Source organism: Opisthocomus hoazin, chromosome 4 (assembly GCF_030867145.1).
Source record: "Opisthocomus hoazin isolate bOpiHoa1 chromosome 4, bOpiHoa1.hap1, whole genome shotgun sequence".
Classification (NCBI taxonomy): domain Eukaryota; kingdom Metazoa; phylum Chordata; class Aves; order Opisthocomiformes; family Opisthocomidae; genus Opisthocomus; species Opisthocomus hoazin.
This window is the reverse complement of record NC_134417.1, coordinates 95,973,711-95,986,366: the sequence shown is the minus strand read 5'-3', so window position 1 is coordinate 95,986,366 and position 12,656 is coordinate 95,973,711. Positions and strand designations below refer to the sequence as shown.

General features: G+C 49.0%; 1 long non-coding RNA gene across 1 annotated transcript; it reads right to left on the bottom strand.

Annotated features, from left to right (window-relative positions):
- Nucleotides 1–5,743: 5,743 nt before the first annotated feature.
- LOC142361076 (uncharacterized) lies at nucleotides 5,744–12,343 on the bottom strand. The gene is made up of 4 exons (XR_012763605.1): nucleotides 12,302–12,343; nucleotides 6,721–6,862; nucleotides 5,868–5,932; nucleotides 5,744–5,798 (listed from the first exon to the last, which is right to left on the bottom strand). It is a non-coding gene; the product is annotated as an uncharacterized LOC142361076 (long non-coding RNA).
- Nucleotides 12,344–12,656: the final 313 nt, after the last annotated feature.

The window sequence follows — 12,656 nt, the reverse complement described above, 5'->3', positions numbered from 1 at the left end:
ACAAGATGAGGAAGAAGGACTGAAGAGCAGAGAGAAAATAGCATCCGAGTCACATGATGAACTGCTCGTATGCAGAGAGCAACACAGACATCGAGATGCCAAGAAGGTCTATGGCACACAACACAGACCACACAAATGACACACCACCACAGACACAGGCTGGAACTGCCCTGCCCACTTGGGCTGAAGACAAACCCCTTTCCATTTACCCTCCCAAAGGGACCTGATCCGGGACAGCCCTCTCCCCTACACAAACTTCACAACACCTTCCTGCAATGCCCAACCATAGTCCCCTCCCTCCAGACCCTCTCCAGCCCCTGCAACTCAACTTAGCTTTCAGAGGGCGAAGGGTCTGAATTCATCCTCGACAAGAAAACAAATCAGCTAACTGGGATGCTCCTGCAGCCACCAGGTTCCGCTTTGTCATCTGGAAAAAAAAAAAGAAAACACCACACCACCACAAAACCCAGAAACAGTTCTGACAGTAAGCATCCCACTGGCCAATGCAAACATCTTCCACAACAACCTTCTTTTCAGAAGCACCAGGGCACTCTAACTCAACTGCTCATTTCAGAGTCAGACGCTGTGGTCATCATCACTTCTGGTACCTAACATACCACGAGACACAAAGTTACCACTGCAGTCACGAGAAGTCACCCGCCCCACCTTGCTACCACCCCAGCTGACCTCAAACGCTCGTCCAATGCCAGAGGCAGCACCTACATTCCCTGGAAAAAAAAAAAAAAAAAAACAACAAGAGAGAGATACACCTCACTGAGTTGCTGCACAATACTTTGCTCTTAGAACCAGATCACAACAGCCTCACCTTCTCGGACCTCTAGTTACCATGCTGCTTCAATGTTCCGAGGCTATGTGCAGCACCTGCAAAAAAATTCCAACAAAACAGCACATGCTGAGATACTGCCCAAAACCACAGACTGCCCTTGCCAATTTCTGTCTCCTGCTCCTGTATGTGGGATGCATGCCCACCCTGCCCATGCTGTTTACAGGTTCCCTGGTTGCCCTGGGCAGAGCAGCTCCAAGATAAACACACACACAGGCACAGAACAACAGTACACACACCACCTCAAACAATGGGATTCAAAGAAGAGAGAAAACTTGCCGCAAGAAGAATGACTCCCTGACGGGAGACACTGTCGGGCAAGAAAACCAACAGGGCCACGATGGCCCAGAACAAGGAGGCTCTACGGCAGCCCCAGAAAAGAGTCAGACAGAGTGGTCCATTACAGTAAGTTGCACTCAAAACTGAAACGATGGACATGCAAGAAGACCGGCTTCAAGACGTAAGAACTTAAATATGCAGGGAAGAAGTCCCACAGCCCACGAAAATGGACTGCTAGAGAGAAGAGCTGCTGACACGGCCTGGGATGACACTGCAAAAGGAGAACCAATGGGAAACTTCCAAGACATGACACTGATCCACGCTTTACGCTTGTAAAGCAAGAAGAGAAGCACCCAATTGGCATTATGCCGATGAGTACGGGCATTCCAGACCCCACGGATGGCATCCAAGTCACATGATGAGCTGCTTGTACGCAAAGAGCAACATAGACATCAAGATCCCAGGAAGGTCTGTGATACAGAAGACAGACCACACAAATGACAAAACACCACAGACACAGGCTGGAACTGCCCTGCCCACTTGGGCTGAAGAGAAACCCCTTCCCTTGACCCGCCCAAAGGGGCCTGTTCCTGGACAGCCCGCTCCCCTACACTATCTTCACAAGCCCTCCCCACAATGCCCAAGTGTGGTCCCCTCCCTCCAGACCCTCCCCAGCTCCTGCAACCCAACTTAGCTTTCACGGGGCCAGGGGTCTGACTCCATCCTCGACCGAAAATGCATCTGGGATGCTCCTGCAGTCAACAGGTTGCGCTTCTTCACTGCAGAAAGAAAAAACCCAGAAACAGTGCTGACAGTAAGCATCACATTGGCCAAGACCAACCTCTTCCACAACAACCCTCTCCGCAGAAGCACCGGGGTGCTCCGCTCACCTGCTCATTCCAGAGGCAGACGCTGTGGCCAACATTGCTTCTGCTGCCTAAGATACAAAGAGACACAAAATTACCCTTGCGCCCGTGACAAATCACCCACCCCACGCTCCTCCTCGCTGCCACCCCAGCTCACCTCAAATATTTGTCCAATGCCAAATGCAGCCCACACAGCCCCTGCAAAACCAAGAGAGACACCACTCACTGAGCTGCTGCACTATAATTTGCTCTTACACACTGACCCGGCACACAACCGCCTCATCTTCTCAGATCTCTTCTCAGCACGCTGCTTCCACCTCTGAGACTATGTGCAGCACCCACAATAAAATCAAAGCAAACAGCACATGCAGAGATACTGCCCAAAACCAAAGCCTGCCTGCATCACTTCCAATCTCCTGCTCCTTTACCTTGGCTGCTCACCCACCCTGGCCCTGCCATTTACAGGTTCCCTGGTTGCCCTGGGCAGAGCAGCTCCAAGCCAAAACACACACAGGCACAGACAGACACTACACAGAAGACCACAAACAATGGGCTTCAAAGAAGAGAGAAAACTCTCCTCCACAAGAAGGAGGACTCCCTGATGGGTGATACCGTCGGACAAGAAGACCTACAGGGCCGCGGCAGCCCAAAGCATGGCGCCTCCATGGCAGCCCCAGTAAAACAGAGTCAGACAGCATGGTCCCTGGCATGAAGATACAGTCAAAAGAGACGGCGCATGTGCAAGAAGCCCGGCTTCAAGACCTAAGAACATAAGGATGCAGGGAAGAGCTCCCACACTCCATGAAAATGGACCGCTAGAGAGAAGAGCTGCTGACACAGCCTGGAACGACGCCGCAGAAGAGAACCAACTGGAAACTTCCACACCACGAGACCGATCCACGCTTTACGCTTGTAAGGCAAGAAGAGAAGCCCCCGCTTGGCTCTATGCCAATGAGTAGGGGCATTCGAGAACCCAGGGGTGGTGCCTGATGGGCACAAAGAGCAATGAGGATGCTGAGATACAGGTAAGGTCTAAGACACAGAAGACAGATGACAAAAATGAGACAGCACCACAGACGCAGCCTGGAACGCTCCTGCCCAATTGGGCTGAAGACAAACCCCTTCCTTCCCTTTACATGCCTAAAGGAGCCCGCTCCTGCACAGCCCTCTCCCCTACACTAACTTTACAAGCCCTCCCTGCAATTCACAACCGTGGTCCCCTCCCTCCAGTCCCTCAACTTAGCTTTCAGGGGGCCAGGAGTCTGACTCCATCCTCGACAAAAAGCACGTTGGCTAACTGGGATGCTCCTGCAGTCGCCTGGTTCCATTTTAGCATCTGAAAAGCAAAACGAGAAGACAACAACACAGACAACACACAGTGCTGACAGTAAGCATCACACTGGCCAACGCCAACCTCTTCCACAACCACCTCCTCCTCAGAAGCACCGGGCTGCTCCACTCACCTGCTCATTCCAGAGTCGGACACTGCGGCCAACATTGCTTCTGCTACCTAAGATACCAAGAGACACAAAATTACCCTTGCGCCCGTGACAAGTCACCCACCCCACGCTCCTCCTCGGTGCCACCCCAGGTCACCTCAAACAGTGGTCCAATGCCTAATGCAGCCCACACACACACAGCCCCTGCAAAACCAAGAGACACACACCTCACTGAGGAGCCACACAGTATTTTGCTCTTACACACTGACCTGGTCAGCAGCAGCCTCACCATCTCAGACCTCTTGTCAGCATGCTGCTTCACCTTTCCGCGGCTATGTGCGGCACCTACAATAAAATCAAAGCAAAGAGGACATGCTGAGATAATGCCCAAAACCAAAGCGTGCCCGTACCGATTCCCACTTTCTGCTCCTTCACCTTGGCTGCTGACCCGTGTTGCCCCTGCCATTTTGCAGGTTGCCACCTCGAAGCTCACATCCCACCTGAAAAACAGGAACAACAAGCGATGCTTAGAACTTCATCAATGCACACTACAATAACTGCTACTTCAGCCCACGAGTCATGGCCCACCTTGCCTGAGTCACCTCTGTTACCAAGGCTCTGCTTTGCATCTTCAAAACGGAGAACCCAAAACTTATAAGCTAGTCATACAGCCACCAGTCATATCTTCCCTCCAACACCACACACTGACCTTCTTATGGCACTCTACTTGCCTGTCCTCTGTCGCCCTTTGGCACACCGCTCATCCCTCTGCATCTGTAAAAGCAACATTAAACAAGTCACCCAGATGCAGAACAATAGATGACCAGTCCCAGAAGTCTTGTTTCCATTTACGTTTACCATCTAGATTCCAACTACAGCCTGCTATTAATAGCAATCTGGTCATCCCCTGTGTCTCTGCCTAGCGCTACAGAAATAACTCTCCTTGCCCACTGCATATAGGGCTACTTGGCTCAGAAATGGACTCTACAACTTTTGCCTATGAAGTCTAGGGTTATCTACATGTTAGCCATAGGATCTTATTGTTATTCTTTTGCTTGCTGTCACTGCTATACCCCCAGGTAGAGCAGCTCTAATCCAGACAAACATGCACAGACGCTGCAGACAAACAAGACCAACAGTGTGACGCAGAGACATAAAAAACTCTAAAAAGCACAACTCCCGGACCAGAGATGCCATTGGGCAAGAAGACCTAGGGGGCCACAAGTAAGAATCTGTGGCAGCCTGAGAAAAGTCAAATGCTATGAACTGCGACAAAAAGATCTATCTGCAACTCGGATGAAGTGTGCGCACAATGCCTTTCCTAAAGACCTAAGAAGTCTGGGATGCCAGGAAGATATCTCAGAAAAGATGACTAAAAAGAGACTGCTCAAGATCAGAGGTGCTGTCCCAGCCTGGAACAATGTTGCAGAAGCAGACAGAGCATAAGCTTCTGAGATGCAAGACTTATCCATGCTTTACACTTGTAACACAAGCAAAGAAGGTCCCAGTTGGCACTGTAATGATGAGTAAAGCTATTTGAGATGCTAGGGATGGCACCCGAGATGCACAATGCCCTCCTTGAGTGCAAAGAGGACATTGAGACCTGAGGAAGGTCTAAGGCAGAGAAGACAGACTACGCAAACGACACCACCACAGACACAGGCTGGAACTGCCCTCCCTTGCATACACAGTGTTGTGCAAGAGTAAACTGCTTCCTTTACCTGCCCAAAGGGACCTGTTCCTGCACAGTCCTGTCCCCTACACTAACTTCACAACACCTCCCAACCTTGTTCCCCTCCCTCCAGACCCTCCCCAGCCCCTGTCCCTCAACTTAGCTTTCAGACGGGCAGGGATCAGAATCCATCCCTAATAAAAAACACATTGGCTACTGCAGTCAACAGGTTCCACTTTGTCATCTGAAAAAAAAAATAAGAAAGCAACCACACCCCACAAACAGTGATGACCATATCACATTGACCAATGCCAACCTCTTCCACAACAACCCCCTCCTCAGAAGCACCAGGATGCTCCACTCACCTTCTCATTCCAGAGTTGGATGCTGTAGCCTTCATTGGTTCTGCTACCTAAGATACCAAGAGACACAAAACTACCATTGTGCTTATGAACTCACCTGCCCCATGCTCCTCCTCTCTACCACCCCAGCTCACCTCAAACAGTTGTCCAATGCCAAAAGCGGCCCGTGCAGCCCCTGCAAAACCAAAAGAGAAGCACCTCACTGAGTTGCCGCAGGATTCTTTGCTCTTAGACACCAACCCAGCCCACAGCTGCTACTTCAGGCCACTGGTCGTGGCTCACCTTGCCCGAGTCGCCTCCGGTGCCCATATCCCCGATTCACTCATTGCTTGGCACCTTCAAAATTAAAAAGAAAAATCAAAACCTAAAAGCACGTCTGCCCTCTCACACCACATGTAAACCCACGTTCTTGCGACGCTCTGCTCCCCTCTCCTCCCTCGCCCTTTGGCGCATGGCTCGTTTCTCTTCATCTGCAAAAAACATATTGTAGAAGTCACCCCAATGCTGACCAATAACTTAACAATTCCAAAGGTCTTGTTTCCATTCAAGAACGCCACCTAGAGTCCAACTACAGCCTGCCATTAAAAAAAACAAACACAAAAGAACACTAAGCTCTTCACATACAAGCCTTAACACCTTTGAGATTCAAAGGCCTGACATTCAGTCCTCTATCTGGAGATGCTGAGGCCCAGAGAATTCACACTTCATCTCTTGTGACTGTGTCATAACTCCCTGTCAGCTACAGGGAGACTTAAACCAAACAGACCTCATTGACATCCAATTGTGACTGCAAAATTAAACTGAGAGAGGCTCATGAACCCTCCTCCCTTCCTCAACCATCCCCCGGTCTCAAAAGTTTAGAATCCCCTTCTCTGCTCCTGAACTGTCAAGGAAGGAACCCCACAGCCTCCTGACTGCTCCTTCCCAGTATTTGCACCCCTGAACCCCCCCGCATCGGCCGCTCCTCAGGAGCTGTTCCTCTGAGCCACACCCTGCGTTCTGCAGGCATCTCCCACCTTACGCCTTCCCGCAGCCTTGGGGCTTTGCTACAGGCCCACAGAGTAAGTGAAACCCCGATGTTTACAATCTATGAGGGGCCTGCCTTGAGCTGCAAAGTTTCAAGGGACAACAGAGTCCTCTGAGCAATCGGGAAAGGCAATGAGCTGTCCCATACTCTGAAAGATACTATAGGCCTTATGTCCTTGCCACTTTCTTGAGAAATGCTCAATCTCTATACAGATGCATACAAGATGCTCACCTTAACCCCTGCAAGATAATCTCATCATCAGTCCAACTAAGAGATGCGATGCCAGCAAGTTACACAGTATAGAGCAAAACTAGTGAAAAAACCAACGTTCCATCTTCAATCAAGTCAGGAGTTCCAGGAAAGTGTAATGCACCTAGAATAAAAAGAACAATCTATTCTTAAACAATCTTGCCACCCCTAAATGCTCCATTAAAAATTACTGACCTGAAAAAAAAGGTGCAGATAAATATATTCTCTACTAGATCTGCTGCTGAGCCTTGACTCGTCCTGAACGTCTTACCTCAAACAGACACCCCTGCTTCTCTAAATATCAAAACACATCTCCCTGGGTAGCTTAGACAGCTCAAAAGTTGTAATCAACTGAAGGAACAGCAGAGCACTAAGACCAAAGAAAGCCAGAAGCAGAATGAGCTCCCTGATCAGAGGCTGGGGGTCATATACTCCGAGCCTCGCCCACCACCCTTCCCACAGTCCCCTGGGAAAGGGGAGGGATGAACCACCAAAAGACATTAAGGCGGCCAGAGGAGCAGCAGTAAGTTTTCTCATCTGCTTTAAATTTAAAGCGTACAAAGCCTCGACGAGAGAAATTGACCCTTACCGAAAACAACAATGCCTGCTCTTTTACTATAACTATCTCTGTTGCATCACCAACGTGACCTAATAAGTAGTTAAACCTCATTTGTCTGGGGTGTAGACAGAAAAAGATAGCTGTCCTACTAAGCTACACAAGAAAGTAGTTCATTAAATGCAGTAACAATATTATTATCAAAATGTATGTGCTTACTTTTCCTATAAAACACCCAAAATGCTACAGGCTTACTTTTAATTTCTAGCAAGACCACCCATGCTACCTAAATTCCACCAGAAGTATTTTCCAGATAGGACTGAATGACAAAGCAGAATTAGATCCTGTAAGAATATAGTAACTCTGGTTGCAAAGTAAATTATTTACTCTAAATAGCCGATGGTTCAGAGCCACCTTGAAAGCCTCTCTGACTGACTGACTTAAGAGAACTAGATGAGTCCCAAAGGACAGAAAACAGAAAAAACCCATGGAAATATAAGAAACATATCAGAAAATTACATGAAGTGGCCTAATTAACACCTTAGTAGATAGAACAAATTAAATTGCAGAACACAACAAAGAACCACCATGGGAGATGTGTCAATAAAAAGAGATGAAGGCTATCGCCTTCTCTGCAAAACTGAAGAGATCTGAGCTGACGATGCACATCTTTGCAGTACCAGATACCAAACAGAAACATACAACAAGACAAAAAACAAAAATACTGCTCTAGGGCACTAAGATGGCTTTAGAAAACATTCCGGTAGAACGGGAGGCATCGTCACATGGATTATAGCGGTCCCAAGAGACCAATGAGATCTCAGGGATGCTGTGAGCTCAAAAGAGAATTGAACAAAGGACAGATGTTGTCTGGGGACTGAATCAAGGAGTACCAAATGGATGAGAGGACAGAAAGATGAACTGGGGTAATGGATGCAGACTCGGGAAGGGTTCTGAGGGGAAAAGAGGGGTGCAAAGTGCCCTCACAAGCAAAAACAGGGCTCTAAGGCATAGGCAATGTGTTGCGAGAGCTCAGCAAAGGGAGCAGAGGAGACCTGAGACCAAAGAGGCCTCAGAGATGACAAGGAGGAACTCCAAAGGGGATTTCAACAAAGTACAGATGTCATCGGGGGCAGGGAGGCTGGACAAAGGCATGCTAAATAGCAAAGAGTAAGATAAGAGCGCTCTGAAGAGCACAAACAGATAAAACCAAAAGAGAGCTAAAGTGCTACAAGAGTGCTGCGGAGTACAAGAAAGGACTCAGAAGACATTGTTCTACAGAGCAGAAGAATTAGGAGGGGGCAGGGTAAGAAAAGAAGTCATGGAGACACAGTGAGGGCCTCGGAGTCTCAGGAGGGCATCTAGGCAAACTAGAGATAACAGAGAGGAACCGAACTGAGACACTCACTATGGCAGGGAAAAAGATAAAGGAGCGCTTGTAACAAAGAACAAAAAGGACAGAACAAGAGAGATGGAAAGGGAGATGAAGTGTTACAAGGTGCTGTGGAGATCAAGGAATGTCTCGGGGAAGCATCGGGACTGTGAGAAGAGGGGTGTTGAGGGGTGGGGTGCTGTTGGACACAGGAAGGCTTGGGAATCACAAAGAGGAACTCGGGTGACCATCTGAGCAGAGTACATATGGTCTGAGGTGGCTGAGGACTGAATACAGGAATCCTAGAGAGCGTAGAGCAACAAACGAGCATTCTGTGGCTAAAAGATGGCCCCACCTGAAGCACTACATGACGTGATGGTAACAGAGGGGTTCCGAGAGGGACAGACAAAAGGCAGCTTGAGGACACAATGAAGTAGTCCAGAGGGGATTTGAACAGACTACAGATGTCCTCAGGTAGAGGACAACAAGAGTGTTCTGGAGATGAAAGATGGCATCAGGAAAGGTTCTTAGGGAGACAGAAGGGTGCAAAGTGTGCTACAGAGACAAAGGAATGCTGCTGGGCACGAGGATGGCCTTGGGAAGTACAATGACAACAGGGGAAGGGTTCTGAGCGCGAGAGAGAGAGAGACAGAGTGGCTCTGGGACAAGATGCAAAACTCCAGAAGGTGTTCCAGCAATGTACAGATGTCCTCAGGGGACGAGCAACTGAATGGAGACATGCTAGATGGCAGTGAATAAGGCAAGAGAGCTCTGGGGCACAGAGGAATCCTGAGGAAGGGTTCCATCTGAATCAGAGAGAAAAAACAGTGATGGGTAACTAAAACAGAGAAAGACAATCTAAAGAGTGATGGCAAAGAAGCAAGAGAAGAAATTAAAGAGAACAAAGGCAAAAAAAGTAGGCAGATATCACAGATGGAATGATGCGCCGCATTCATAACAGAGAAGCAACAAAATGTTTCTTGATATATAACAGCAATTTAACAAAATTTGATAGTACATGCGACAGTGGTTCAACAAGCTTCAATGGCAAAGTACACTGCATTATCTATTGCGTAGAAGACAGGGTCGAACAAAACTGTCATGGATACCCTTCCGTGGAGCCATGAGATTCAGAATGGACCCCCTTGCATTCTAAACTCCTTCTCAGAGAGGAGTCTAGGTGCAGCTGGATCCAGGCTTTGCCCCGGACTCGGTAAACCATTTGTCTAAGGGATTATATGCGCACAATCCATCCTTTACATCACTTAGCCAAGACGTAAATAGGCTCAGCAAACTCAATAGATGAAGACATTGAAAAAAAAAAATTTTAAAAGCGACAAAGTAGAGGACAGGCAGGAAGAAATAAAACACACGGACAGGGAATGAGTTGAATGTAGGCACAGACAGAAAATTTAGAAAGCAATGGGGTACAGGTCACATGGGTAAGAATTTAAACATGGGGAGAGGGAGCTGGATAGACGGCCCAAGGGAAAGGACATCGGAGCAGCGACACGGCGTAGAGCAGAGGCGGTCACTGAATACAGACACAGGTCACTGGGTAAAGGGAGACCTAGAACTGCAATTTTCCCAAGAAAGGGGGAAGAAGGCTGTATGGGAAGAGTGAAACAATAGCAGGTGGGGAGCCAGAAAGGGAGAGACATAGAAAGAAAACGTAGAAGGCGACAAGATACAGGGCAACGTTGGCAGAAGAGCAAAAAATTTTGGGGAGCCAGAGAGCCCAAAAAGAAGATGGAGGCAGGGACAGGCAGAGATCTGGAGAAGCGTGGCAGGGATAGGCCCAGACACATGACTCACCACAGCTCCTGGCACTGGCATGAGACTTTCACTGCCCCAAGGCTTCTCTCGCTGCCTCTGCCACCTTCCTCATCTGCAGTGCCGGCTGCCCGACTCTCACCCCTCAGGAGCAGGCAGCAGGTGCCTCGACACTTCTTTCCCACGAAGCTTCCCGGACACATGGCAGCTCACACACGCAGCCCATGGAGGCACCTAGCTCCCCGGAGCCGTGTGCTGCTGGTGTGGTCCGTCGGGGATGGCTGGGAGCAATCCTGCCTCGCCACGGAGGCCAGCCGGTCCTTGCTGGAACCCCCCATTGCCTGCAGAGCCCCCTTCAATTTGCTCCCCAGCCAGCTCCTGCAGGCAGGCATGCCCGGGGCAGCCACCTCCCCAGCCAGAGCCCCTTGGCATAGCAGAGGCAGCCCCATCCTCACCTCACCAGCTGCACCCCGGGCTACCCTGGCCCATCCCCACCTGCAGCCTTTTGAACATCTTGGCCCAGCCCCATCCTCACGGGTCCCACCTGGGCTGCCCCAGCCCACAAATGGAGCCCATTGGAAACAGGGGCCATCATCACCCCCTCCCCTGGACACCACCACAGCCACTTGCTGTGGAAAAAATAGAGGAGAAAATTGAAAAACTGGGATGGTGAACTAAAATGGAAACATAGAATAAAATCTAAAAAGTGGGGACAAGAGAGAAAGAGAAGAAATAACTAAAAATAAATACTTTGAAAAGAAAAAGGTAGGCATATGAAGAACATTTAAAAAGCAATGCGCATTAGGGAAGGAAGTACTTACGAAAAAGAGATAACAGAGACGTAGAAAGATATTTTAAAAAGCAAGGGCACTAAGGAAAGGCAAGAAATAATTAAAAAATAAAGGTGGACAAATAAACACAGCAAAAGGGATAAAAGTAGACAAAATTTTAAAAGCAACGGGGAGTACAGAAATGAGGAAAAAATTAAAAATAGACAATAAACTAAAGTGAGGACTTAGGAAAAAAATTTTAAAAGTGACAGTACTAAGGAAATACAAGAAATAATTAAAAAAAACCTAAGGGAATAAATGACGCAGAGAAAGAACATTTTAAATGCACTAGACATTCGAGAAATTGTATTATTGCAGCAACATCATGGTGGCAGCAGCATCACAGAGGCCTCGGTGGCACAAAAGCAACAGTGGCGGCATCACAAGAGCAGCGGTGTCACGGCAGCAGTGCAATCACCACAGTAGTAGCAGCAAAACATAATTGCAGGATGAAAAGGGCTTGACCAGAGCTATGCCCATGAGGAGATGCACTCAAGACTCTTGGGAGAGCTGCCGAGGTGCCTGCTGATCACAAAGGGCTATGGAGACATCAAGACGTGAGGAAGGTATGTGATAAGACAGAGACAGGAACTGCCCAGCCCTGCCACACAACACCAGAAAAGAAGCACCTGCTGGGCACTATGCCGACACGTACATGCCTTCGAGACACTAGGGATGGTGCCTGATGTGCATAACGAGCTCCTTGAGTGCAAAGAGCAACGAGGACGTCGAGACCCAGGGAGGGTCTACGGCACAGAAGACAGACCACACAAACAACACAAAACTACAGACACAGGCTGGAAATGCCCTGCCCAGCACACATGAGTGTCGTGCTGCAATGAAACCTGGTCCCTTCGCCTGCCCAAAGGGGCCCGCTCCCAAGCAGCCCTCTCCCTTACGCTAACTTCACAACCCTTCCCTGTAATTCCCAACCTTGTCCTCTCCTCCCAGCCCCTGCCCCTCAACTTCGCTTTCAGAAGGACAGAGGTCAGAATCCACCCATCGTCAACAAAAAAAAAGACATTGGCTAACCGGGATGCTCCTGCAGTCGCCTGGTTCCGCATCGTCATCTGCAAAAAAAATAAAATAAAAAACAAAAAAACACACCCTCACACACTGCTGACAGTAAGCGTCACAGCAGCCAACGCCAGCCTCTTCTACAAAGGCCGCCGCCTCAAGAGTGCTGCGGTGCTCTGCTCACCTGCTCATTCCAGACTCCGACGCCACGGCCATTATTGCTTCTGGTACCTAACATACCAAGAGGCACAAAATCACCATTGCTCTTGTGAGAAGTCACCCGCCCCACGCTGCTCCTTGCTGCCACCCAGCTCACTTGGACATTTGGAGTAGCTAAATTAAATCTGCAGCTTCTAGTCCCAGCCCATCC